At 37.5% G+C, this 27,962-nt stretch overlaps 1 long non-coding RNA gene across 1 annotated transcript; it reads left to right on the top strand.

Moving 5' to 3' along the window:
* Nucleotides 1-6,875: 6,875 nt before the first annotated feature.
* Nucleotides 6,876-27,123, top strand: LOC121035754 (uncharacterized). The gene is made up of 3 exons (XR_005793048.1): nt 6,876-6,975; nt 25,897-25,932; nt 26,306-27,123. It is a non-coding gene; the product is annotated as an uncharacterized LOC121035754 (long non-coding RNA).
* The last annotated feature ends 839 nt before the right edge of the window (nt 27,124-27,962 follow it).

Raw genomic sequence — 27,962 nt, 5'->3', positions numbered from 1 at the left:
CATTCATTTCTCACAGATCTGGAGGCTGGGAAGTCAAGATCAAGGTCTCAGCATGTTTAGTTCTGGGTGAGGACCTGCTTTCTGGCTTGCAGAGAGCCACTTCTCACTTCTCCTCAATGGTGGTGTCAAGAAGCCCTGATGTCTCATCCTTTTCTTACAAGGGCACTAATCCCACCACGGAGGCTCTAATTCTCTTGACATCGTCCAAGCCTAATTACCTTCCAAAGGCCCTCACCTCCTAATTCCGTCACACCAAGGGTTATGGCTTTGACATACGAATCTGAGGAGACACAAACATTTAGCCCATAACAGGTATCCTAGGAAGGCAGGAGACAGGATCACGAGTGCAGATGCAGGAATTGGCCTTCAACCAGGAAAATAAATTGTCTTTCCTGGGACTTCTGTTTGTAGATTTGGTAGCAGGAAGTTGGAGTTGTGTTTTTCCTCTGATGAAATAGGCAAATTTATTGGCCAGTAGCGAGGACAACAAAATGAAAGACTTGAACGAGTGGAGAAAATTCAGTAGGGAAATATACATAGTACTGAAAGTCTAGTTGAGTTTGGGCACCAGGAATTTATGGTGCCATCAGCATGTATGGTTGTGTGATCATCTTCAATAACTCAGCTGTCTGGGTTACATCTACAGAAATGGGGCACCTAGATTGAGTGCCACAAGAATCGAGAGAAAGGCAATAGGACTAGAATTTTTAAAAACTGACAACAGAACGGCTGAAACGAGGGTCCATGACATCAAAGCAAGACAGAGAAGGAAAAGAAGACAAAATAGAACCAACAGAGGAATGTAGAGGGATCCCAGGCTGCCAGCCTTGTGGAGTCAGGGAGAGGGTTGGTGAGCGTACTGAGTGGGAGAGTTTGTGGGAGGGGAGGTGTGATAAAAATGGCCATTCAGATTTAATGTGCCAGAGGTGGGACTGTTCCAACTGACGACAAGTTCCAGGTGTGGCCATAGGATTGAATTATGAAGGTGTAGATTAACGTGGCCGAAGATTAAGTAGTCAAGGAATAGAGCAGCGAAGAGTCAAGCATAGTGTGAACTAGAGTATAAAAACATTAGATGCTAAACCATGGAAGGCATGAGCGTGAGTACCCAGAAAATAAGTACATGACGATAACAATCAAGGCTACAGGATACCATCATCTGATGCAATAATGTCAGAGTGCTGGACATCTTTCCCAAAGGCTAATGCAGTAATGCTCCGGAAGCAGCACTAGGGGTAGAGGAGGATGGTTGACATGTGGAGTGTGGAAAAAAGTAGCCCCTGCAAGCAATGTCATGTCCTTTCTTATGAAAGAGTTGGGTTTCTGTCAAAGAAAGGGAAAGAGGTTTAATGAAGAGTTTGAGGGTGAAAAAGGGGTTTGGGGGGCACATGGGTGGCTTAGTCCATTCAGCGTCCAGCTCTGGTCATGATCTCATGGTTCGTGAGTTTGAGCCCTACATCAGGCTCTGTGATGACAGTGTGGAGACTGCTTGGAATTCTCTTTCTCTCACTCTCTCTGTCCCTTCCCCCTTCTCAAAATGAATAAACTTAATAAAAAGAAAAGAGAAGAGAAGAAGAGAGGAGAGGAGAGGAGAGGAGAGGAGAGGAGAAAAGAAAACAGAAAAGAAAACAGAAAAGAAAAGAAAAGGAAAAGAAAAGAAAAGAAAAGAAAAGAAAAGAGGGGTTTTTATTGTCCTTAGATAGGCACTGTAAAAGTGATCATTTACATAAGTAGTTTGGGTCAGGAGGAAAAACAGGTAAAAATAGCAAGAGGGGACATAAGATTGGAAGGGAAATGACAAAAGCTAACCAGAATGGCGGGCAGGATGCAAAGTTTAAAAAAAAACATATCCCAGGAGCTCCTGTGGTCTGCTGCCTGGTCTCTGGAGACTGAGGATGGCTGGGACAGAAGTCCTGGGGCTTGCGAGTGCATCTGCCGGTACTGAAGCATCTCAGATTTCGTGATAAAATATATCCATTCCTCCACCTCCTACCACATGACTGTGGACTATTGAAATGTTCTTTCAATTCAAATGGCCATGATGTCCACCGTCAACTTGATAAAATGGCCTTAGTTTCCAATTACTTGCAGTTGTGCTCACTTTTTTTGACGTGATATTTACTCTAATGACTTAGCATGCTGAGCTTTTTCCTGACACACTCAGTCGATGTTTGTCAGTGACCTAATCTATAACTAAAAGTAAAAAGGCCTCTGTTTTTTATTACCATCTCCAACAACAATTGTCTGTAAATGTTTGTTGTTACAGAGGTAAAATGCTCCCTAGAAGCTTGGTTTCAATTCTGAACTTTGATAAAAGACTGAATGTTTAAAAATTCTTCCAAAATGTAGAAAGGCATTCCAGACAGAGGATGTATTTATTTTTTTTAAATAGCAGAGAAAGCGTACAGAAACAGAATTTTTTTCAGATTCTGATTTTTTCTTTCCAGCTTTTTTGAGATGTACAAAGAAAATTATGTAGCTTTAAGGTGTACAATGTGTTAATTCGATACACTTACATATTATGAAATGATTATCACCCTAGAGTTAATGACCATCTCCATCACCACATGGTTACCATTTCTTCTTTGTGGTGAGAAATGTAACTTCTACCCTCTTGGCAACTGTCAACTATATAATACAGTATTAACTATAATCACCATGCTGTACCTTAGATTCCTCAAAACTTCTTCACCTTTTTTAAAGTTTATTTATTTGTTTGTTTGTTTGTTTTTGAGAGAGAGGGTGTGCAAGCAGGGGAAAAGGCAGAGAGAGGGGGAGACAGAGAACCCCAGCAGGCTCTGTGCTGTCAGCACAGAGCTCACCACGGGGCTCCATCCCATGAACCGCAGGATCGTGACCTGAGCCAAGATCAAGAGTCTGAGGCTTACCCCACTGAGCCACCCAGGTACCTCAAAATTTCTTCATCATATAACTGAAAGTTTGCACCCTTTGACCAACATGTCCCCATTTCTCCACCTCTCGGGCCCTGGTAACCAGCAGTCTACTTTCTAAAGAAACAGCAATTTATAACACTCAAAGCTCTAGATATGTAAGATGATTCCAAAGAAGTTTGAAAGGATGATGTAAGCACCTTTTTTTCCAAAGTAGTTTAGTCCAGTATCTACTAAACTACCCAGAACAAAAGATTTCTTTCTTTCCTTTTTTTTTTTCAACGTTTATTTATTTTTGGGACAGAGAGAGACAGAGCATGAACGGGGGAGGAGCAGAGAGAGAGGGAGACACAGAATCGGAAACAGGCTCCAGGCTCTGAGCCATCAGCCCAGAGCCTGATGCGGGGCTCGAACTCACGGACCGCGAGATCGTGACCTGGCTGAAGTCGGACGCTTAACCGACTGTGCCACCCAGGCGCCCCCAAAAGATTTATTTCTAATTACTTATGCAAAAAAAAATTACTGGAAAAAATGAAATTAAAAAAAAAAACCTACATCAAAAGTCTCAGTTTTTTACTATCAAATTCAGTAGAAACTTTGCAAAAATTTCTAAATATTTTTTTCTCTATGTCTGTACTTATTTTATTGTGACTCAGTAATAGTTCAGGGACAGGAACCAGGCTGTGAAGCAAACTTTGAGTAGCACTGGCTTAGTGGTCTTCATCCAACATATTTCTAATGTTTACTCCTAATTCCTATAGAGATCTTTGTTTTGCAGAAGGAAAATAAAACTGAGATTCTAATGAAAATCAGTGCCTCCCTTTTAAAAGTAGAAATATGTTTATATGTTAATCTTAAAATTATATTGTATTATCTTTTATAACCCAATAATTTTTGTAGTTGTCGAGGAAAAGAAAGCAAACACAGAATGAAAAAGAAAGGTATCCTAGAGTTATGCTATATCATTGATTTATAGTCACATGCAACATTTATATCTCATTTTTCCTTCTATGTAATCTAAGCAAGCATAATTCTTACTAGTACTCAGCATCCTGATAGTCAATTGGTTGGCATGATTTTCTTTGGAACAGGGTGTTATTTTTCTACTATTTCAAATGATACACTATTGATTCTCTAAGGAATATCAAGAACTATTACAGATTTTAAGACTAAACTAATAGTGTGGACAATGAATGTAAGAATGTTTTAGTGACTTGTTCCAAAATTTGAGATGCTCTGATTTGCTTCTGGCAATTCCAAGAGGTTAAATTGGCTTAATATTTTGTTTCACAGTAGAGGCTCATGATATTTTAACACCTTACGGGTGTGCCTTTCCTTTGAGGACACTGTCACCTCCCTTGATTCCTAGTTATTGAAGTGTTATGCCCCTTACTCCCTTGTACCCTGTCCCAAAAGCCTCTTGGCAGCTGGCCATGTGTATGGATGTGATGGTTTGGAATCCTTCCCTTTTGTCTCTGAATCACTTATTATCTTACTAATTAAAGCACCTCTTTCATTAGCTTATGATGAACTATGTAGAGCAATGTAGGGCACTTTGTATTAAAAGGCACATTAATGGCAATCCTATTAACATAAGCAAGACTCTCTCCCAATATCAGTCTATATCTTCTGTTCCTATCTCTCTGTCCCTCATGCTCTTTCTTTCTTTTTTTTTTTTTTTTTTCTAATTAGAATCCATTCTTACCTGGGGGGTGGGGAATGGCTTCAGTTCTCAACTTTTCCATTATTACAGTCAACCTGAAGTAGGGAAATGAGGTACAGAAAATAACGAAACTAGTGGCTCCTGGGTGGCTCAGTTGGCTAAGCATCTGACTTTGGCTCAGGCCATGATCTCACAGTTCATGAGTTCAAGTCTCACATCAGGCTCTGTGCTGACGGTCAGAACCTGGAGCCAGCTTTAGATTCTGTGTCTCCCTCTCTTTCTGCCCCTCCCCCACTCATTCTCTCTGTCTTTCTCAAAATAAACATTAAAGACAGGTTTTTAAGAAAATAATAAAGCCATTAAACTAAATATTTTTCTATATGAGGCTTCATGCAACTGGGACAAAATGAGTTAACCAAGCAAACTTTTTTTAATCTTATCTTTTTTATCCTATACTGCAGAGCTTTTATTCTACAACAAAGAAAAAACAATCGAAGTTGAAAAAAGATATACAATGTGTGATGAAGAAAATAAATATTCTTACAGAAATATGGATCATATATAATGTTGTATTTGTTGGTTTAAAAATAATTATTGAGGACTTACTATGCTCTAAGCTGGGAATACAGCAATGAATAAAACAGATAAACTTACATTCTAAAGAATTGGTGCAGAAGGTATTATTCAATAATTCAGTAAAATATGTGTAGTATAAAAATAGAATTTCAGTTGCAACATATAAAAACAAATTGATTTTGTAAAATAACATTAACATTAATTGGATACCCAGTAAATCTGACTGCTTTTGTTTGAAATATAAGAAAATTATGGTATTCTGGAGTATGGTAGGTAGCTTCCTATTGGGGAAAAGTATAATTTGACCATGTGTGCTTAACATTTTTGGGAATTTTTATTCTCTTTAATTATCTCAATGTTGGTTTCAAGCATTTAGGACTGCAAGTCACATTAAGAAATAGCCAGAATTTGAACATGGTGTAATCATAATCATTATTTTTAGTCTAAATGTTTATGTAGTTAAAGGATTTATTCCTTGAGCAAGGATTTGTTAAAGAAGACTGTAGAGGCCACTTTTAGGCAAACAGGCTTGAGTGGACCGACCTCAAAATACCCAGTGGCCCTAACTGACCAATGGGCTACTTACATCTAGGCGCAATTACCAAAAAAGGGAAAATTCCACAAGTCGCCATACTTCTTCACATTCACTCTTTAGAAACAGCCCCCCCCCCACCCTCCACTGCCGGGTGGCAGAGAGCCTTTCCTTTGCTCTCCTGCCAGCGGATCCTTCACGGTGTATTCAATAAACTTCTTTCTCCTTTGCTCTGCCTCCGGTGAATTCTTTCCCCTCCCGCGCCGGTGGCTTCCACCCCATCTTCACCCCACATTTGGGGGCCCCCCCATCCGATCAGGAGAGACACCACATTTAGACACCACAAAGACTTCCTTGTAAGGTAAATGCTACCGCAAATTCAGAAATAATGATTTTAATAGTGTATGAAGTTATTTTATTATGCGTATCAGATAACCACTATCCCATATTTCACCAACAGAAATACAAGAACATTATCAGAGCGGGAGTGTTCCTGTTGATCAGATATGTATGTGAAGCCGCCAAACTCTGGTATCAGGGATTGTGTTCTTCTGGCCACCTGGGGAAAGAAGCAGCCAGGAAAATCTGGCTGGGGCTGGAAGAAGACTAATGTACTAATATTTATTTATGAAAGGCTCATATATTCTGCTCTTCCAGGAACTATTACAGGAAGGGTTTCACTGCAGTGCACCCAAGGTGAAAACAGAAACTGCAGTGTTTACTACATGGAAAAGCCACAACCTACCCCTGAAGAAACGTCAAAGGTTTTCTCTTTGACTTAAAAAGAAAAAATTAAAACCAATTAATTATGATCTCACTTATTTGACAGATAAGATAGAGAATTTTTAGCAAGATAATATGTTGTTTCATAAGCAAATCTCTTCATAGGCAAAAGAACGGTTTGTTGATGTTTTTGAAAGTTAATCAAGATTCCACATAGACATTAGGTTAATATTCGTATCCACTAGAAAGGGAAAGGTTCAGATAGTTTAACTTAACCCTTTTCATCTTCCAAAGAAGATTATTCATGTGAGTATCCTTGGTGAGCTCATTTTTTTTATGTAAAAGAAGTCCAGCATGTAATCAAATGAAGGCTCTAGGTAATCAAATGACCCATCAAATTAATTAGTAAGATTTCAATCCAGTGCAACTCGCATGCTAATTAACATGTCAAGTATGTACACACAAAATCTTCCCACACAAGTTATTGTGAAAAATCTTTACAAGTATGTATATATGGTTATAAGTGCATGATATGCCTCTGAAGCAACTACACAAGAACCTTCGAAGGAACAACGACCGTCTCCATCGAGGTAAGAAGTTGAGAAGTAGCTGAGAAGCGAGGAAGGCAGAAAAGGAAACTTTTTTTTTTTAGTTACATAATTTGGTATTTCTAGTTCTGTTCCATATGTATGTATATGAGCTATACAAAACAAATTTTTAAATATTTAAGCTTTGCACAAGACTTGACAAAAATGACAGAAAGGAGAAGGTGAAAGAGGCCAAGGAAAGAAAAGGGGTATGGGAAAAGATTTAACAAGGATGAGAGAAGAGAAGTAGGGAAAGGAAAGCATTTATAGGGTTTTATTTCTGTAATACTACCCTGGGCTGAACCCCCCCTACCCTTTCTTACTATCCTTCCCCCACAAAGTCTGGGTCCAGTTCGAGTTCTCTTCGTCTCTTGCCTGGTGGACTACCACAGATGCCTTTCTGTCTTCCCTGTTTCCAATGTTGTCTGCTCAAACCTACCCTCCACCCCACATGCCCTATATTATAACCTTTCAGTGGCTCTCTCTCTACCACCTGTAGGTTGTTCGCTGCCTGCCTCTCCATCTCTCTCATTTCTCCTACCTTGAATAAACTCTAGCAACCCTCAACCATTTATTTTTCCTTCAGCAGTATGTGCTAGTTTTATTCATCCTGCTATCATTCATGTGGTTCACAACACCTTAAAAAAAAACATGCTATGGCCTCCCCTCCCATTTTTTAATGACATTGTTTTATGATTATCTGTCTACGTTACTGGTTTCCTCCATGGGCTGCGATATGCCTTATTCCTACTCGCATGATTAGGACCCATTATTTGACCTGGCATGTTCAATAAGTGCTGACTAACGGTGAAAAGGAGAGCACCCTCAACCTACCTCTATTACCCTAAGAAAGGCATTTTACTTGATAACTTTATTTGTTTAATATAAGAGCTCAATATAACTAAAGAATGTATCTCTTCTGAGATTTTCCATTAGTTAGTGTTTATATTGTGCCTAGAACCCAAAGGTGCCGTTATCCATATCATAACATCATACTCTGGCTTCCTCACTTTTTTATTATGGAAACTTTGAAACGTAATCAAAAGTAGAGAGAAAGGTTCCATGAGCCCCAGGTGTCAACATCTTGCCAATATTGCTTCATCTACCCTCCCTATCACACATGCTGAAAGAAAATTTGAATCATTCAAATATTTTACCTGTGAACACTTTATCATGCTTCTCCAACACATTCAGACTTTTTAACATAACGTTGATAACAATGACTGGCATTTATCCATGGTATTGTAATCTGTCTGAAGATTTTGAATAATTATGTGAAAAAATCTAAATTCCAAAATCACTTTGGTTAGGTTTAAATAACTGGTTTGGGGACATTTCTCTTGATAGTAATTGGCCAGGGTTTGGTGAAAGTCAACAGTCTGCATTCTTGCAAAGAGCCAAGGACTGTGTGTTCAGGTCGGGCCTGAAGGGGATTAAAGGAACTCCGATGTGGAAGTTTCAGACATCCTAGCTCTGCCGCTCAAAGGGATGTTGCCTGTCCCCCCACTCTCCTAGGCACTAAATTCCCATCTGTATTTCTTTTTCAGGAAATATTAGTCTTTTTACTTGAATTAGCAAAGATAAGCCCAGAGCAATAAAAACTGTTATGTTTCAAAACTCTCATGCTTACTGTGATTGCCACAGCAATGATCCTTTTCTAAATATGTAAGTTATTTTAAATGGCTCAGGACACTCGGAGCCACTTTTAGTCCAATTCAGGAACTTTTTTTTTTAAACTTAGGTAAAAATGGGTATATAAAGTTATATTAGCTTCAGGTATACAACATAATAATTTGATATTTTCATACACTACAAAGAGACAGACCACAGGAAGTCTAGTTACCATCCCTTACTGTACAATTGACATCTTTCACCTGTTCTTGCCTACTCTCAATTCCCTTCTTCTCTGGTAACCACCCTTTTGTTTTTCGTACTTAGGAATTTTGTTTTGTTTTGCTTTTTAAATTCCATCCATAAGTGGATTCATACGGTATTCATCTTTCTCTGTCTGACTTATTTCACTTAGCATAATACCCTCAATATTCATCCATGTTGTCACAAATGGCAAGATTTTCCTCTTCTTTATGGCTGAGTAGTGCCCCATTGTGGGTCTCTACCACATCTCTTTTATCTATTCATCTGTCGACACTCAGGTTGTTTCCATGTCTTGACTGTTGTAAGGAATGCTGCAATAAACATAGGGAGGCATAAGTCTTTTAAAAGTAATATCTTTATTTTTTTCAGATAAATATTCAGAGGTGGGATTGCTGGATCATATGCGAGTTCCATATTTAATTTTGTTGAGGAATCTCCATACTGTTTTCCACTGTGGCTGCACCAATTTACATTCTCACCAACAGTGCTCAAGGAGTCCCTTTTTCTCCATATCCTCACCAATGCTTGTTTTTTCCTGTCTTTAAGTTTTGTGTTTTTTTTTTTTTTTTTGATGTTTATTTCTTTTTGAGAGAAAGAGACAGAGCACAAGCAGGGGAGGGGCAGAAAAAGAGGGAGACAGAGAATCCAAAGCAGTCTCCAGGCTCTGAGCTGTCAGCACAGAGCCCAATGCGGGGCTCAAACCCACAAACTGTGAGATCATGACCTGAAATGAAGTCTGATGCTTAACTGATTGAGCCACCCAGGTGCCCCAGTTATTTCTTGTCTTTATGATACTAGCCATTCTGACAGGTTTGAGATGATATCTCATTGAGATTTTGATTTGCATTTCCCTGCTAATTAGTAATGTTGAGCATCTTTTTCACATGCCTGTTGGCCACTTATAGATCTTCTTTGGAAAAATATCTATTCAGATCCTCTGCCCATTTTTTGATCGGATTGTCTGTTCATTTGCTATTGAGGTATATCAGCTCTATATCTTTTGGATATCAGCCCTTTATTGGATATATGATTTGAAAATATCTTCTCACATTCAGATTACTTTTTTATTTTGTTGATGGTTTCCTTCACTGTGCAGGAGCTTTTTAGTTTGACGTAGCCTCGTGTGTTTATTTTTGCTTTTGTTGCCATTGCCTGTAGAATTAGAGCCAAAAAAAAACATATTGCCAAGAGCTATGTCAAGGAGCTAAGTTCCTATGTTTTCTTCTAGGAGTTTTGTGGTTTTAGGTCTTACTTTCAAGTCTTTAATCCATTTTGAGTTGATTTTTATATATGGTATAAGATAAGGGTCCAATTTTAGTTTTCTTTATGTGACTGCATCCAGTTTTCCCAGTACCTTTTATTGAACAGATTATCCTTTCCCCATTGTATACTCTTGACTCCTTGTGGTAAATTATTGTCCTTATATACATGCACTTATTTCTGGGCTCTCTACTCTGTTCCATTGATCTATATGTCTGTTGTCTGCCAATACCCTATTGTTTGATTACTATAACTTTATAGTATAGTTTGAAATCAGGGAAGGTAATACTTCCAGCTTTGTTCTTCCTTCTCCAAATTGCTTTGGCTATTCAGGGTCTTTAGTGGTTCCATACAAATTTTAAAATTATTTGTTATAGTTCTGTGAAAAATGTCATTGGAATTTTGATAAGGATTGCACCGAATTTATAGATTGCTTTGGATAGTATGGACATTTTAAAAAATTTTAACCTTCCAATCCATGAGCAGAAAATATCTTTCAATTTATTTGTATCTTCTTCAATTTCTTTAACCAATCCCTTACAGTTTTCAGTGTAAAGCTATTTTACCTCCTTGGTTAAATTTATCCCTAGGCATTTTATTCTTTTTCATGCCATTGTAAATGAGATTATTTTCTTAATTTCTCTTTCTGATAGTTCATCAGTAGTATATAAAAATACAATCAATTTCTATATATCAATTTTTTATCCTACAGCTTTACTGAATTTATTTATTAATTCTAAGAGTTTTTGGGTAAAGTCTTTAGGATTGTCTATATCATTATGTCATTTGCAAATAGTGATAGTTTTACTTCTTTCTGTCCTATGCAGATGACTTTTATTTCTTTTTCTTGCCTAATTACCACAGCCAGCACTTCCAGTACTATGTTGAATAAAAGTGGTGAAACTGGGCATCCTTCTATTGTTCCTGATCTTAAAGGAAAAGGTTTCAGCTTTCCACTGTTGAGTGTGGGGTTTTCTGTGGGTTTGTCATATGTGACCTGTGTGATGTTGAGGAGTTTTTCCTCTATCCTCACATTTTGAGTGGTTTTATCATAAATGGATGTTGAATTTTGTCAACCACTTCTTCTACATCTCTTGAGATGATTATATGGTTTTTATCTTTCTTTTCATTAATGTGATGTATCACATTAAATTATCTGTAGATGTTGAACCATCTTTGCATCTCTGGAATAAATCCCACTTGATCATGGTGTATCATCCTTTGAATGGATTGTTGAATTCAGTTTTCTAATATTTTTGAAGATTTATACATCTATATTCATCAAAGACATTGGCCTATATATATTTTTTATTGTCCTTGTCTGGTTTTGGTAGCAGAATAGTGCTGACCTCATAAAATGAGTTTGGAAGGATTCCTTTTCCTTCAAATTTTTGTAAGAGTTTGCAAAGGACTAGAAGCTTTACAAAAAAAAAAAAAAAAAGGAAAGTTTTTTTTTACATTTATTTATTTACTTTGAGAGAGAATGTGTGGGGGAGGGGCAGAGAGAGAGGAAGAGAGAGAATCCCAATCAGCCTCGATACTGTCAGTGCTGACCCGACGTGAGGCTAGATCTCATGAACCCTGATTGTGACCTGAACAGAAATCAAAACTCAGACGCTTAACCAACTGAACCACCCAGATGCTTCTCCAAAAGAAGAAAATTAAAGCCAATAAATCTAATTATGGACAACCTGCATCTTCAGCTAAGATAAATAAATAAACTTTCACTGAAGTGGTAAGAAATGTTACTGACCACAAACTCACTAAACAAAATACAAAATAATTTCCTAGTCTAGTAGTCAATGTCTACATCCCATTTAGGAGTAAGATGATGCCTAAGGTGATTTCATTGGCTATTTAATGAGACACCTATCCAATTACAGAAGTAGTTGCTCAATTAATAAATAGGACCACATTAGTTGTTCCCTTCGTTTCTTTGTGAGTCAGCCATTTTAATTTTTGCCCCAATGGACTGCAAAGTTGGCCATGAAACAACACTTAATTATTTTACCTACTTCAATTACATAAATTTACCACGCAGTTATTCAGAATTAACCTGGAGAAAATTGGAGATTATGTCAGTCACAGTATAATGAGATATGTGCAGGTTTATGGTAGTGGGGGCAGAGAGGAGAGGGCTGACACTTCAAAATTTACTTCTCTGTAGCTTTATAAGGCAGAGGTTACTGAAAGCTCAAATCAATTCTCCAGCGACAATATACAGCGCCCAACATCTTTACATCTGTAAACATCTGTAACATCTTTACAACAGCTCTATCTTACAAAACATTACATAAGTAACTTGAGCATACAAAAATATTTCAGAGAGATTACAGAGGTACTAGCTGATATATGTTATCATGTCAAAGTGTATTCCAGCCACTCCTGAGATACAGAAGAGTCACATAGAAACATGCCTCATACATTACTAATGCTGCCAGATCTGGTAGGACTTGAGCACTGGAACTAATGTATTTTGACCAGGGTTAGCAATCCTCCACAATGAAATGGTACAAATCTTTACAAATTGCATCTCTTTAGGGGCGCCTGGGTGGCGCAGTCGGTTAAGCGTCCGACTTCAGCCAGGTCACGATCTCACGGTCCGTGAGTTCGAGCCCCGCGTCAGGCTCTGGGCTGATGGCTCAGAGCCTGGAGCCTGTTTCCGATTCTGTGTCTCCCTCTCTCTCTGCCCCTCCCCCGTTCATGCTCTGTCTCTGTCTGTCTCATAAATAAATAAAAACGTTGGGAAAAAAATTAAAAAAAAAAAACAAATTGCATCTCTTTATGCATTCCCTTACCTAGTATTCGTGGTATATGCAAGCACAATAGGGACTGTCTCAAGAAAACGAAGGAAGCAGGACCCCACCTTGGGATTCTAAAAGTAAACTAAACTCAGATGACTTTACCCTCTTGAATAGACACTAAAAAAAATCGTCTTAAAGTAACATGCATCTGGAATCACCCATTGAGTCTTCAGTGGTATCTCATTAGCAACTTCTCCTAGATTGAAAGGTAATGTTTAGAAGTTATTGCGCTTTCTTGATTTTTTTTTATTAATAATTATAGATCCCAACCATCAAAGGGCAGAATAACATTAGGATCTTTTTTATGGTTCACGCATACTGTCAGTTTTTGTTTATTGGTGGGACTTGACATAATGTTAATGAAACAAATCCAGGCTTCCTGCCAGTCTTTTGCTTCTTGGAACAACAAAAATAAATGAAAGACATTTGTAGTAGGCATTCCTTTATATATAACTGATGAGATGGTAGCATCATTGAAGCAGGGTTTTTTTTTTTTTGTAAAGTTTATTTTTTTATTTTGAGAGAGAGAGTGAGCATGGAGGAGGGGCAGAGAGAGAGAGAGAATGAGAATCCCAAGCAGGTGCAGAGCCCGATGCAGGGCTCAATCCCGTGAACGTTGAGATCATGACCTGAGCCGAAATCAAGAGTCAGCCGCTTAACTGACTGAGCCCGCCAGGTGCCCCTAGTATACATAGAAACAGTTTTGTGCTAGAGAGAGCAAGCAGGGCAGGATGACAGTCACAAAGCTACCAGTCATTGCCAGTATCACAGTCACCTGACCACTTTTATTTCAATTCACTATGTGTGTGTAGGTGCGTGTATGACTTGTACATATTTTTGTCTCATTCTGACCCTATGAGATATACTCTTTTGTGTCTTCCTCAAATGTTGGAACACCCATTCATATCAAGGGTGTATCAACTAAAAGAGGATTAAATGGCAATCCTGAGTTGAATTAAATAGGGACTGTACATACAGTGCTAGCATCTGAATTAACTCACTTGGCATTTCTTCTTAGTGTATTTATTTATTTTGAGAGAGAGAGAGAGAGAGAGCATGAGAGGGAAAGAAAGAGAATCCCAAATAGGCTCCTCACTGTCAGCATGGAGCCTGATGCGGGGTTCAAACTCACAAACCTCAAGATCCTTAGGTTTCACCTAAGCTAAAACCAAGAGCTGGAGGCTTAACCACCCAGACTCCCCTTGGCATTTTTCTTTTAATTTTAAAAAATGTTTTATTATTTATTTTTGAGGGAGACAGAGACAGAGCACAAGCAGGGGAGGTGCAGAGAGAAAGGGAGACAGAATCTGAAGTTGACTCCAGGCTCTGAGCTGTCAGCACACAGCCGGACACGGGGCTCGAACCCACAAACCGTGAGATCATGACCTGAGCCAAAGTCAGATTCTTAACTGACTGAGCCACCCAGGTGCTCCATTGGCCTTTATTTTTTTATGCAATATTGTGATTATAGTCTCTCTTCTTAGCTTCTCACTTCACATATGCTTATGTAAAGTTCAGCAAGAACAGGCAATTGTTTCTAACTTAGAACATCAAGAATGATAAAAACCGTAATATATAGTTAGAAATATTATTTTCTCCAAGGCAGAAAAACTTACTGGCACAAACTCAAAAACTACATTTTCTTGGCTTTTGTTTTTAAGTAGAACTGACAGCCATGAGTTAAGGAAATAATTACGGGAAAGGATGCAGAGGAATATAACCCAAGAGAGAAGAGACATGTAATACCTATGAATTACAACTTTGTGTGGTCAGCATTTTTATTTGTAGAGATAGTCTGGCTATGTATTATCTGTACATAAATAAATATGGTCATAGTACATGTAAAATATTTATAAATTATTTGTCAGGTGCAAGTACTTATTTATATTTGTTTTTTACTGCTCCAATCACTACACAATCAAAGCACTTTAAGGAAATTAAAAACACAAGTTAGTTCTAGCTGTATCTATAATAAATTCAGCTTCATAAAAATAATTAGTCCTGCATCTGAAATATAATTTTGGTGGATTGACTTCCTTTTCTAAATAATAAATATACATAACCAGAGAAACGTTGTTTATAAGCATCCAGGGGAAGGTGGTAGATTACAACTGCATCATTTAATTTCTGTCCCATGGAATTTAACAAAGTGAGAAAAACAAAACAAAAAAATAAATAAATAAAACCCAATCAAAAAATGTTCACCCACAGCCACAAACAAGAACAAGAAAATAACATAATGCAATCTAATAAACTAACTACAAAGAAAGGTTTCCGGAAGGGGAAGAAAAATGCCATATAAATGGTGTCGAGAAAATTCAATCTTTTTCTTTGCATTGAACACTAGTGGAAAGTGCTCCAGGAGAGAAGTGGATGAAGGCAGGAGAAAGGAACTACAGGGCACCTCTGATAGAAGTAAAAGCTCCAGGGTTACACAGTGAAAGGATCTTGACCTACAGTATCTTCCACTAGGTAGAGTTACTCTAGAACAAAGCCAGGGCAGAGGGCAGAGGAGAGAGTAGAGCCCTGAGTTCTAATAAAGATTCCATGACACTTCATCTGAGCTATCCCATGTGCATGACCACCTTCCCTCCTCCCAACCATCGGGCTATAGAAAATTGACCAGAACATGAAATATTCAGCTTTTAGACTCTAGCTTGGGAAAACAAAAAAGGATGGATCCAGAAAATGCAGTGCAGTGTTGGGCACTTTAATTTTTAAGGGAAATTAAGTATTAGAACCCAGCCATCCACATGTAAGCAAAATGAAAAGATAAGATTCCATCTCAAAAAAAAGTATGAATATATCGTTTAAAAGCAGAAGAAAATTCCTTGTGATTGCTGCACTCAGTGCAGCGACGAGAACACAATGATTCAGTGAGAACACAAATTAGGTAAATCAGGCACTTAATGGCCAGTCTTTCTTCAAGCTCTAAGACCCACCATTATTCTGAAGGTCAGTACACCTGTGGATCAGCTCATCTCCAGTCCTCTCTGCATTTCGAGGCTGAATCAGCACTTGCCTCCACGATCTTCAATTCCAGTATTCTACTCCGATCACAACAACCCTATCCATCCAGTCTCCCACTGTTCTTAGTCTTCCACGTCCAGCCTCTACCTTTCTCCACCTTATCATCCCCTCTCACTCTACTGTCCTTCCCTATCCAGTACAGATCTTAATCACTTATGATTAGGTGAGTCTATGATTCTAATCACCTCTTACCAACAACTCCATTCTCCTAGAAATGTTTGCTCTCTTGGTTTCCGTGAGTCCACCTTTCCTTGGTTTTGCTTCCTGGGGTCTTCTGCACTAGAACATTCTCCTCCCATTATTCCTAGTGAGGAGTCTTGCCTCAGATTTCATCTTCTGCCCTCTTCTTCCCTCTCCATATCTATTAGTTTCCTTTTGTTGCTATAAGAAAATGATCACAAACTTAAAACATAAATTTATTCCTTTATGGTTAATGGAGGCCAGAAGTCCAAAACCAGTTTCACTGGGCTAAAGTCAAGGTGTTAGAAAGGCTGGTGTCTTCTGGATTTTCTGAGGGAAGAATCAGTTTCCTTTCCTTTTCCAGTTTCTAGTGGCCACCTGTGTTTCTTACCTTGTTGTTCTTTCCTCCATCTTCAAAGAGCAATACTTCAACCTCTGTTTCAATAATCACATTGCTTTCTCTTGACTTTGATTCCTCCTGAGTCTGTCTTATAAGGAGCATTATATCAGGCTCACCAGATAACCCAGGATAATCTTAGTTTTATCTTAATCTTAAAGTATCCTAATTTAATCACATCTACAAAATCTCTTTTGCATTTAGCTAATAGTCACAGATTCCAGGGGTTAGGATGTAGATAAAAGTTGGAGAGGGAACATATTCGGAAAGTCATATAAGTCATTATTCCTGAGGCAATTCCAAAGTCTTTTAACTATAATTCATATATTAAAGATTCTCTAAATTAGTTTCTACTGTTGAGGCTTTTCTGCTAAGCTACAGACCTACCTCTCCAATTCCTCCATGTCGAGTATTCCAGACACCTCGAACTCAAAATATCCAGATAGTTACCAGTCTAACTTTGTACCTTTTATACTAATAAAATTGTCCTCTCCTTTCTCATATATTTAAACTTCTCCTTCAATCTGCATCAATTTCATTAGAATGCAACCATAATTAAGGGACCCCTTCTTCCACTTATACCTGCTTCCTCAGAAAAACCTTTCCAATGTCCTCCGACTAGGTTAAACTTCTCTATTTTACACTTTCTATAAACATTATAAGCATTATAAACCATCCCATCTATAGTGCTTAACACATTATAATTTTACACAGAGTTATATTTTATATAAATTTATTGGTATGAATATTTTATCCATCTGTTTCTTCCACTAGACTATAAGCTCCATGAAGGAATAAACCATGACTGCTCTTACATAAAAGTGCATTTCACTAACTTTACACAGGTCCTGGATCATAGATGACCCTCAGCGGATACTTGTTAAATGAATGAATCATTAAGTACCTGTACTCTGCCAGAAAATGTGCCAGATGTTTGAAAAAAACAATAAACCATGCAAACATAAGCAGATTCCACTATTTTTTAACCTTTCTTTTAGTAGTTTTGGGTTAATTTTGATTTGCAGGGAGGTTATTGAAGTTTATTATTGTAGTATTTTTCCCTAAAAAATTAGTGCATACATAGGACTGGTATTTTTTTTTTCCGATTGAATTTTCTTGCTAAAGAATGCAGATATAAGTTTCTTTCTATTTGACATGCAGAGATGGCCTTAGATTGGGGCATCCTGGTGGTTCAGTTGGTTAAGTATCCAACTTTGGCTCGGGTCATGATCTTGTGGTTCGTGAGTTTGAGCCCCACAACGGACTCTGCACTAGTGCTGCAGGGCCTGCTTGGGATTGTCTCTCTCTCTCTTTCTCTCTCTCTCTCTCTCTCTCTCAATCTCTCTAAATAAATAAATAAATACTTTTAAAAAGAGAAAAAAATGGCTTTAGAATGACTAAGGCAATTTTTGCTCCTTGGCCAACACTTCCATATTTTGAGGGAAAATGGACATTAAAGACAATGCCACTATAGTAAATACTATTGTTTCAAAATTTATGAATCCATAGCCTCAAGGGTGTAAGATTTCCCAGAGTTGGAGTCTGATAAGCAATCAAGACACCTGCCATTTTTTGATGGTCACCTGACTTTGTGTTAGGAAACTGGGAAGAGAAAGATGATCTGCATCATTACCCCACCTTCTGGTAACCCCCTAATTGTGACACAAGGTCTTCTAACTTGATTGTGTGGATAGCATGAGTACAAAGAAAAACAACAGCCCCTAACTTGTGTAGCTTTAACTCAAATAATGCTCAGGATTGTCACAAAAGAATGCAATCAGTCTTTTTCTATTAAGAATGATTGCTAAAAACTTTAACTTCCCATCTCCATTCATTCTTCTGAATAATTGAATACTTGGAAAATACAAGCAGAAAATTTCATTTATCATATTTGGATTGAAGACTGGTTAGTGGCAGATAAATTAGAGTAGGAAAGAGAATGTAGACATCAAAAACTTCAGGAAGTCAGAAAGAACACATTTCTGAAACCAGATTTCATGATATAGAAATGTCCTACATTGCGAATATGGTTATTTCTAATAATAAATCTGTCAATGGAAGCAAGCAATAACATTTCCACAATATTTGCACAACCTTTATTTGCCTATTTTACACATATCAACTCTTTGAGTTCAGGGTATCCAATATCCTAAGTGGAAAATGGATCTACTGATTTATAATATGTTTTCTGTTTACAAGTACAATCCATCCTCGACTTCTCTAATACCTCAAGTACAATTCATAATCTTGAGGAGCTAGTGGCAAGTAACATATAAGAATCACATCTGAAAACCTCTACGTGTTCTGAATGGGGTCTTGCTAGAACTTCTGGCACCCAGCCAGCTATGGGATTTTTCATCTATATATAAGGCCTCCTACTTTTCTTCATTATTCAAGATGGTATACTTAAGGGCCTCTTCATCATTTCACTACAGCTTGGTATTTGAAGAACATGGTCAAGATTTATTTATTGGGAATGAGGAGTTGCTTGAACTTGACAGTAATGTAGGGTTTACTTCCCTCTTCCTACCTACTAGACTAAAAATTGAATAAATGGCCATTGTGTCTTCATTACAAAACTAGTCAAACCCTTTGTATTCTCTAGTTTGGCAATAAGAGTTTACTCTAAGACCTGCTGCAGCTACCCATTGATAAATCCTGTTCTTTGAATTGGAGAAACTCACAAGGCTTGCGGGCACCTTTTTTTTTTTCAATGTCTAACGCATATGAACGTTTAAAGAACTTTGACTAAAGATAATAAGGTGATACTTTTTTTTCCTGGCTTTTCAAATTGAAATTAATAAATGATGTCTTTAGTTGATTAAATCATAAAGCTAATTAATACCAAGGAGTCCTGTGAAATTAGTCAGATTCCATAATTTGAAAGAAATTTGTATATGGGATAGCACAATTCAATATTCATAAAGGTTTTTTTTTCTAAGACTAAAGAGATACCTGTTAATGGGTTTCCAAAAATAAAGACATTCCGTAATTATCACTTAAACAACTCATTATCTATTTCAGAATTAGACCAGTCAAGTTCTTTATCATTTCTAATTCATATTTAGAGAAGAGAGTGGTCACTCTTCTTTTCCTAAAATTGGCCCCCTACATCATATCACTTTTTCAAAGGTATGATGGAGTAAGCATGAAGGTTGTTTTTGCTTTTTCACAAAAGCCTTCACTTAAACTACCGAAGCCAGTACTGAATTTTTTTCAACTCTATTTTAGTCCTTTTCCCCCTGCTGCCACCTCATTGTTTTACAAGTAATGATAAATGTGATAATGAGTAATGACATCTATTCATGGAAAATGTGAAAGGTCTGAAGTTACAGTACTTTTCATTAGGAAAATGTGTCTCTAGCAGAGTCAGACACTTTGACTTAATCAGCCCCGCTCCAGTTCGGTAAAGGAAATGAATTTTCCTTAAATTTCATAGAGTCTCTGTTTCTTCCTCCGCCTCCCACCACTTCAGTCCTATTAACTACACAAGATTTTTCACGGTAGTTTAAGTGTAAAGAAATGTTTCAACTCTTATTTTTATCCATTAAAATGCAAATGATGTAGGGCTTTCTGATTGTTTAATCCCCTGGGGGCTTTTGGATATGCAACATTGAGTACATGTTTTCAAGTGCGTTCTTCTATATCCTTCATCCTCTCCCTTCCGATATGCAGGACACTGTGAATGATTAGTGTTAAGCCAGGAAAGCAAGATGTACGTAGAGATTTAAAATGACCTTGCTTTCTTGGTCTCCATTTGGGACTAGCGGTATGATGCGCAGAGGCCATTTTAAAAACAGAAGCTGCACTTGTTATTTCTATAGTTCTTCTGTATCAGAAGTTCACACTATTGATCTCTAAACTGACATGAGTAGTATGTTATTTGAACTTCAGGTAAAAAACTACTACCTGTGAAATTAATGTAAGAAATATGATCCACCACAAAAATCTGTGGGTTTAGAAATACGGATTTTTGTCAGTTTGACTTGCAAAAAAAAAAGGTGTTACATATTTATATATTAAGCATTTACTCTTCAAGATAGAATATATCTATATAATACCAACTATATATATATATATATATATATATAATGCTACCAAAATGAAATGTTAATGTCTACAAAAAGAATGAAATTAATTTATCTGTAACACAGAGTGGGTAAGAATTTTTTAAAAGGTAATATATATCGTTTTCACACTAATCAATCTGTGTATGTATATATATATGATATACATACCCCTGTAGCTAATTCTAGATTTTTTTTAATACTGTAAACAAATAGACCATCTGGTATTATAAAACCTGTGTGTGCAGGAGTTTGTTCCTCTGAGATATGTAATGTGTAGATTGCTGTATTTATAGCCCCTCCTTTTCCAACCATTGTGTTCTCAACCCATTTCTGTACATGCCCTTTATTTCCAAGTGACATTTTTAGTCATTCACAATAAAAAAATTATCTCATATATATATATATATCATATATATATGATTTATTATTACTTACATGATATAGATAGATATATATTATTTATCTTTACTTATATAAGTACATATATAATATATAATAAATAATATATGTACTTACATCATATATATATATATATGTTTTCTCAGTCAGCTTCTTAACTTCCATTGAGTGATATCAACATGACTTTTCTTTAAAAAATTTTTTTTTCAGTTTATGTAGTTTTGAAAGAGAAACAGAGCATGAGCATGAGTGGAGTAGGGACAGAGAGAGAGGGAGACACAGATCTAAAGCAGGCCCCAGGTTCTGAGCTGCCAGCACAGAGCCCAATGCAGGGCTCAGACTCACAAATTGTAAGATCATAACCTGAGCTGAAGTTAACCTCAGCTTAACTGACTGAGCCACCCAGGTGCCCCTCAACATGCATTTTTAAGGTGACCTACCTTTATCCAAATATCCCTTTCTACAAACCCAAGGAGAAACACTACACCATTCATCTTTACTATCTTCCCTTTCTACTCTCTCTTCCAGGAATACTTACCACCCAGGCCACATATGTCACCTAGACTTGGTTTTCCTTAGCTCACTTTATGCTTCATGAAAATGTCCCTGTTTTGTGTCCCAGATCTTCAAGTTCTTAGTCAGTACTATAAACTAATCTACTTCCCACATTAATATTTGCATATATCTACACAGTATTCCATGTAATGTACAGAGGGAAGATGGTTAAAACCACAAACCCACTGTCATAGTAAGAAAGTAGGGCAGTCCGTGTATAAGATATTGGATTTAGTATATTAATGAGACCTTTTTTGGCTTCTTAAGTTGCCTGATATAATTAGCTTTCTGCACTTTCAGAAAGTAAGATCTGCTTTGAAATGTGGAAATTCAAGGAACATATTCCCAAATCAATGGCCATAGCCAAGCCAATAGGCATAGCAATTATAGCTCTTTGGGGGAAGATTGTATCAAATGTAGGTTCTTGGATCTGCCTAAAATATTTCCTTTTCCCTGATCTTGTTTTCAATTTAACGATTAACTGTCAAACACAAAATAAAGTTCCCTTAAATTACTTTTGAGCATAATATTCGTCTTTTGATCCTAACAGGTAACACTCAAGCTGAACCTCTATCAACAAACCCCTCTTTGCTGATTTCTGGACCAGATTATAGGCAAGCTTCTCCACTTAGAACCATGCAACTATCTTGTAGTCACTTTATTTCCCAGGCAATAAATACTAATCTCAGCAAGCGTTTGCCTAAATAAGTTTGTGACCATTTGAAGACCCACTCTATAAATATCTCCACAACTCTCTGCCTGTTTAAAAATGACACTTCAGAGAAGGCTTTTGGTTCAATGAGTCTCTCAGTCCCAAAGCATTACTTCTTCTAGCTTTAAAATGCTTCCCTTCTTTTTTGGATGGAGAGGATGGTAGGGTAGTTTCATTTCTGTGAGTCAAAAGATTTTTTTGGACCACTTGACAAAGTAACAATGCTGCCTTCCTGCCATCTAGCTGAAGAATTTTGCAAAAGGGTTGGAAAATTAAATTCTTAATCTATAAAGATTCTTATTCAAATAAACGACTTGATTCAATAACACAAATTTAATTGCTCCTGGAGTTTGAAAAGCATTGTTTTTATGATATGGTAATTAATTTAAACTCGTTCATATTATAAGCCATCCAAAGATTTTAAGCAAAAACTAAATGGATCATATCTGTAAAAGTAACAACTGGCGTTGCATGTAAATTTAGTCTTAAAATTATAGTATATGCTTCAAATTAATAAACACTAAACATTTACGTAAAATTACGTAGTATTTTTTTTACTTATTCTCTTCCTTGTTTAACTCATCAATTCCGTTTTTTTCAGTAGCACACTTGAACTCTATGCCTATGTCATTTCATCATAAAAAGTAGGCTACATGGAACAAATAAGCAGAAAAAATTTCTGTTGTTCATACACAAGTAAGAGCTTTCATAATACATTAGAATCTTCTAGAAAAAAAAATTATGTCTTTCCTATTAATAGGCCCAAAGATACAAGGATGAAGAAGAAGCTAAAGTTTCCTAAAAATTAGTTCTTATATCTTACACACCAAGAAATGTGATCCGATGCTCTATCACAGGAGATTCATAGAGGATTCATAACAGAGAGAGCCACAGAAAGCCAAGCACTTAAAAAAATTTAACTTGTCAAAATTTCAAAAGCCCTCTGACACTTACCAGTGCCACAGAAATGATGCATCTACTGGCACTGTGCATTCGTAGTCTGAAGAAATATAGTAATACTACATGGATTTCTGATGTATTAAAAATTTCCCCTTTGCTAGGGTTTTAAGGCCAAGTGATACACATTAGGTTTGCCTGAGCTTGTAGCCCTAAAACTCTCCCATCTATATTTAGTTAGTTTTATATTATTCTACGCTAAAAGCTAAGTTGTTTTTGTAATTGCTCACAATTCACTTTACTATGCACATATTATCTCTCTGAAAAAAACCCAGTATGGGCATACCTCAGGTTGGGATGGTATCTTTCATTTATTTGGCACTCTCCAACTGCATTGGAACCATCCAGTGCCTCTGGTACAGGCATCACAGTAGTTATCACAACTAAATCAGGAAACCAAGCCGCTAACTGGTTCTGTGGCCCAGGGTCACTCATCTCACCTTCTGAGGCTTCCTCTGGTGCTTCTAAAATGAGGCGATTATACTTTTTCTAAGATACTTTCCAGGTATAAAATTCCATGGTTCTTTTCTTTTTTTTTTTTAATTTTTTGAAATGTTTCATTATTTATTTTTGAGAGAGAAAGAGCATGAACAGGGGAGGGGCAGAGAGAGAGGGAGACACAGAACCCGAAGCAGGTTCCAGGCTCCTGGTTGTCAGCAGAGCTGTCAAGGCGGGGCTCGAACTCACAAACTGTGAGATCATGACCTGAGCCGAAGTTGGAAGCTTAACCAACTGAGCCACCGAGGCATCCCTAAAGTTCCATGGTTCTTAATTAAGGGAGCAAGCAGACGAAGGGAGTAATGGGAACACGTAGGAAGAAGCGGTACCCAATTCAGAGCACTAGATGCCAAATCTTTGGCAAAACTATTCACGTATTTGAAAAGCAGAGGGATGGTTGTGGAAAAGTCAGGAGAAACTAGAGAGAGATCCACTGTCTGAAGATAAAATGGTGTGGATCCAGATTTGTGAGTCTGATGCTTGTCTTTACCGAATGCATTGTCTAACCATGCATAGCCTGGGTTGCAAAAATCCTCAAGTGTCAAAATTAAGTTAAGGCAAAACTTGCAAAACAGGTGAAAATGAGGAAAACCCCTAGAAATAAGAAAACAACAGAATGGTGATTCTAATGTCTGAGCAACAGGGGGGTAGGCTGAAAAAGCAGCAGTGGGAAGACATAAGGTAGATAGATACACAGCTGTATATCATGAAAAATTGGGGGGTGGAAAAAAATTTGTAGATTGATTCCCAGCAACTAAGCACCACCAGAAATAAAAGAAAACTCCCATCTTTGGAAGAGTATAATGACTCTAGAGTTGCTGCAATGTATTATCTGTAATTTGTACGTTTTAACCCCAAATTCATCTATATACAAAAAAACCCCAAGAATGTATGAATTTATACTCAGGAAAAGGAGTCAGTCAATAAACAGACTCTGAGTGGTCTCAGATATTGGATTAACAGGCAAGGATTACAAGGTAGCTGTTATAAATATGTTCAAAAATAATAAACGTGGTTAAATAATTAAAGGAAAATATCAATGAATAAACAGATAATCTATAAAGAAATTCTAAAAAAATTATGGTTATTAAAAACTTTCCTAGACTGGCTTGATAGAAAAATTAGACATGGCAGAAGAAAGAAATAGTGAACCTGAAAATAAATCAGTATAAATTACCCACTTTGAAGAACAGAGACAAAAATATTAAAGAAAAATGAACAGTACCTCAGGATATGATCTATTCTGGAGAATGTTCTGTGTGCACTTGAGAAAATGTGTATTCTGCTGCTAGTGAATGAAATGTTCTGTATATGTTTGTTAAGGTCCATTTAGTCTGAAGTATGGTTCAAGTGCAATATTTACTTATTTTTCTTGTCTTAATGAAGTACCCATTGTTGAAAGTGGGGTATTGACGTCCTCTACTGTTATATTATTGTATACTTCTCCCTTCATAGCTCTTGGTATTTTTTGAATATATTATGGTACTCCAATGTTGGACGCATATATATTTATGATCATTACATCCTCTTGATGAATTGATCCCCCTATGCCATTCTTATGTGTGTCCTTAAAGCTCCCTTTTGTGGGTAGCATACGGTCAGGTATTTTTTTAAAGTGCATCCAGCCACTTTATGTCTTATGATCGAATAATCCAATCCGTTTGTGTTTAGCAAATTATTGATAGGTGAGGACTTACTAATGACATCTTATTAATTGTTTTCTGGATATTTTATAGTTCCCTTGTTCCTTTCTTCCTCTCTTGCTGCCTTCCTTTGTAGATTTTCTGCAGTTGTATGCTTTGATTCCCTTCCCTTTATCTTTTGTGAATCTATTACAGGTTTTTGCTTTGTGGTTTCCCTGAGGCTTACATAAAACATCTTATAAATATAGCAGTCTATTATGTGCTGGTAACAACTTAACTTGCATTGCATACAAAAACTGTACACGTTTACTCCATCTTTTTATGTTTTTTATACCACAATTTACCTCTTTTCTTATTGTGTACTTTTTAACAAATTATTGTACTTGTAGTTATTTTTAATACTCTTACTCTTTAACCTTTGTATTAGAGTTTAGTGTTTAACATTCCACCATATTACAGTATTAGAATGTTCTAAGTTTGACTTTATATGTACCATTACCAGTGTGTTGTACATCTTCATATTTTTTCATGTTACTAATTTCAGGAGATTCATGGATGAGGTGTTCCCAGTGGCTCATAGGTAGGCTCTTTGATGGAGTCCATAATGCAATTAGTAGGATCCATATCCTTTTATGCCCCCCCAAGAGTCCTATCCGTTGTTCTCCCAACCTTTTTCCACCCTCTAGTCATGTAGCTCAGGATTTGGTAATGTCTAATGGGCAAGAAAGAAATGAGCTCCTTTGGCAACATCTTGGGTAAGCAGGATATTCTTTCACATGCTCTCCTTTTCCCCTGTGGGACAAATCATGGGCCAAGAAAATCTCTCTTGGCTCTGAGATGTGTCACCCTGGGGAATGGGAAATTTAGGTAAAGTAGAACTATTTCTCTTGCCCTCTCCTATGTATCCAGACATACCTTTGTTTGTTTGTTTGTTTGTTTTGCTTTTGCTCCAGCAATGTGCTGGAACTTCTCAGGAAACCTGGACTTCCACAAAGGCCCCCTTGTCCATGGGTGATTTTCTAAGACAGTTTTCCAGGAGTTCCTGGACAACAGCTGAAGGGCAAGAACTGTTCATAAATCACTGCAGAGTCCACAACTAGGATATCCACAATGTTTGTCTGCCTGTGGGCCAATGCCCATGTTCCTTGGCACATGATGCTGGATTCCATGGCTCCCACAAAGGGACTGTGACTGTGGACGGATGCTGAATTCTTGCTGTTGAAATGAGGACCAAAAAGAAGAAATGTCTTCTCCTGCCATGATGCTGATGTCACTCTGAGTCCAGGAGTTTCACTGGGGGCTGGTCACATTGGCACTTTTTCCCTACACAACAAGCCATGATTTCCAAAGTTCCAGACTCCCAGAAGAAAAGCAGGTATTTACTATGAATCACATTGTTTGCACAAACAATTTCGATAAGCTGGTACAGCAGGGTTTAGTGCCCAAGGCATGCAAAACAGTCTTATGATTTAGTAACAGGGAAAATTCCAAAGTCAAGTTTCCATATGCCACCCTTACAAGCAAGTTCTTCAAAGGGCAACATCAGAGCTGCTATATTAACTCCTTCCTACACAGGCACACTGGCACTGTTACTACACCCAGCAGAGGTATTTCCTTTCCTTAGCTACAGTTGAATCTGGTTGGGATTTTATTTCCACAACTTCCAGAAATAGCCTCATTACTCTGCCGAGAAACCAGGCACCAGCCCACTATCTCCATCTCTTCAGATGTCTGAGTTTCACTTCTACAAATCTCTTCCTTAGAGCTTTTATTTTTTTTTTTAATTTTTTTTTCAAAATTTATTTATTTTTGGGACAGAGAGAGACAGAGCATGAATGGGGGAGGGGCAGAGAGAGAGGGAGACACAGAATCGGAAACAGGCTCCAGGCTCTGAGCCATCAGCCCAGAGCCTGACGCGGGGCTCAAACTCACGGACCGCGAGATCGTGACCTGGCTGAAGTCGGACGCTTAACCGACTGCGCCACCCAGGCGCCCCATAGAGCTTTTAAATTTTAGTAATTCCAACCCCGTCTTTGTTCATCTTGACCCGGGAGTGGTCACTGCTTCCTGAAGTTACTATTTCTATATTTTATGATTTTAGTGGGTTTTTTTTCCCCTTTCACGTGACATTGTTAACAACCTTAGACTTAGCTTTAAAATATTGATGTTCAGTTGTATCTCTTCAGGTAACTACTGTGCTTTTTGCTAGACCCTGACTGACACAAAAGCAGAGACCGTCTTCCTTTGGAAGAGATAGTAGACAAGCAAGAGCCAACAGGATTTATTGATTCCTTACTCACGATTCTCCCTTTTTGGTACCAGATTTGTGGTACCAAATCTGTGGTAAAGCAGCTGTGGCAATGGCAACAGTGACAGCACCAGCTGCAAATTTACTGACCTCTGATGACACCTATGGTAGGTGAACTTGAAACAAAATTTTAGCATCGGCCTCCCCAAATCTCCCTTCTCCAGTTCTTCCAATGACACTTCAAGTGTTTTTGAAGTTTCTTCCTCTTTATATCATCTAGAGTAATTTTTGATTCCTGTGCTAAATTTTGATAGCTCTATAGGTCTACAGGCTATTTATTAAAAGACTACAGGGGGGCCTGG

This window comes from Herpailurus yagouaroundi, unplaced genomic scaffold (genome assembly GCF_014898765.1).
Source record: "Herpailurus yagouaroundi ecotype Mexico unplaced genomic scaffold, PumYag 162, whole genome shotgun sequence".
Taxonomy (NCBI): domain Eukaryota; kingdom Metazoa; phylum Chordata; class Mammalia; order Carnivora; family Felidae; genus Herpailurus; species Herpailurus yagouaroundi.
The sequence above is the reverse complement of the archived record's forward strand: the minus strand, read 5'-3'. Positions and strand labels throughout refer to the sequence as shown.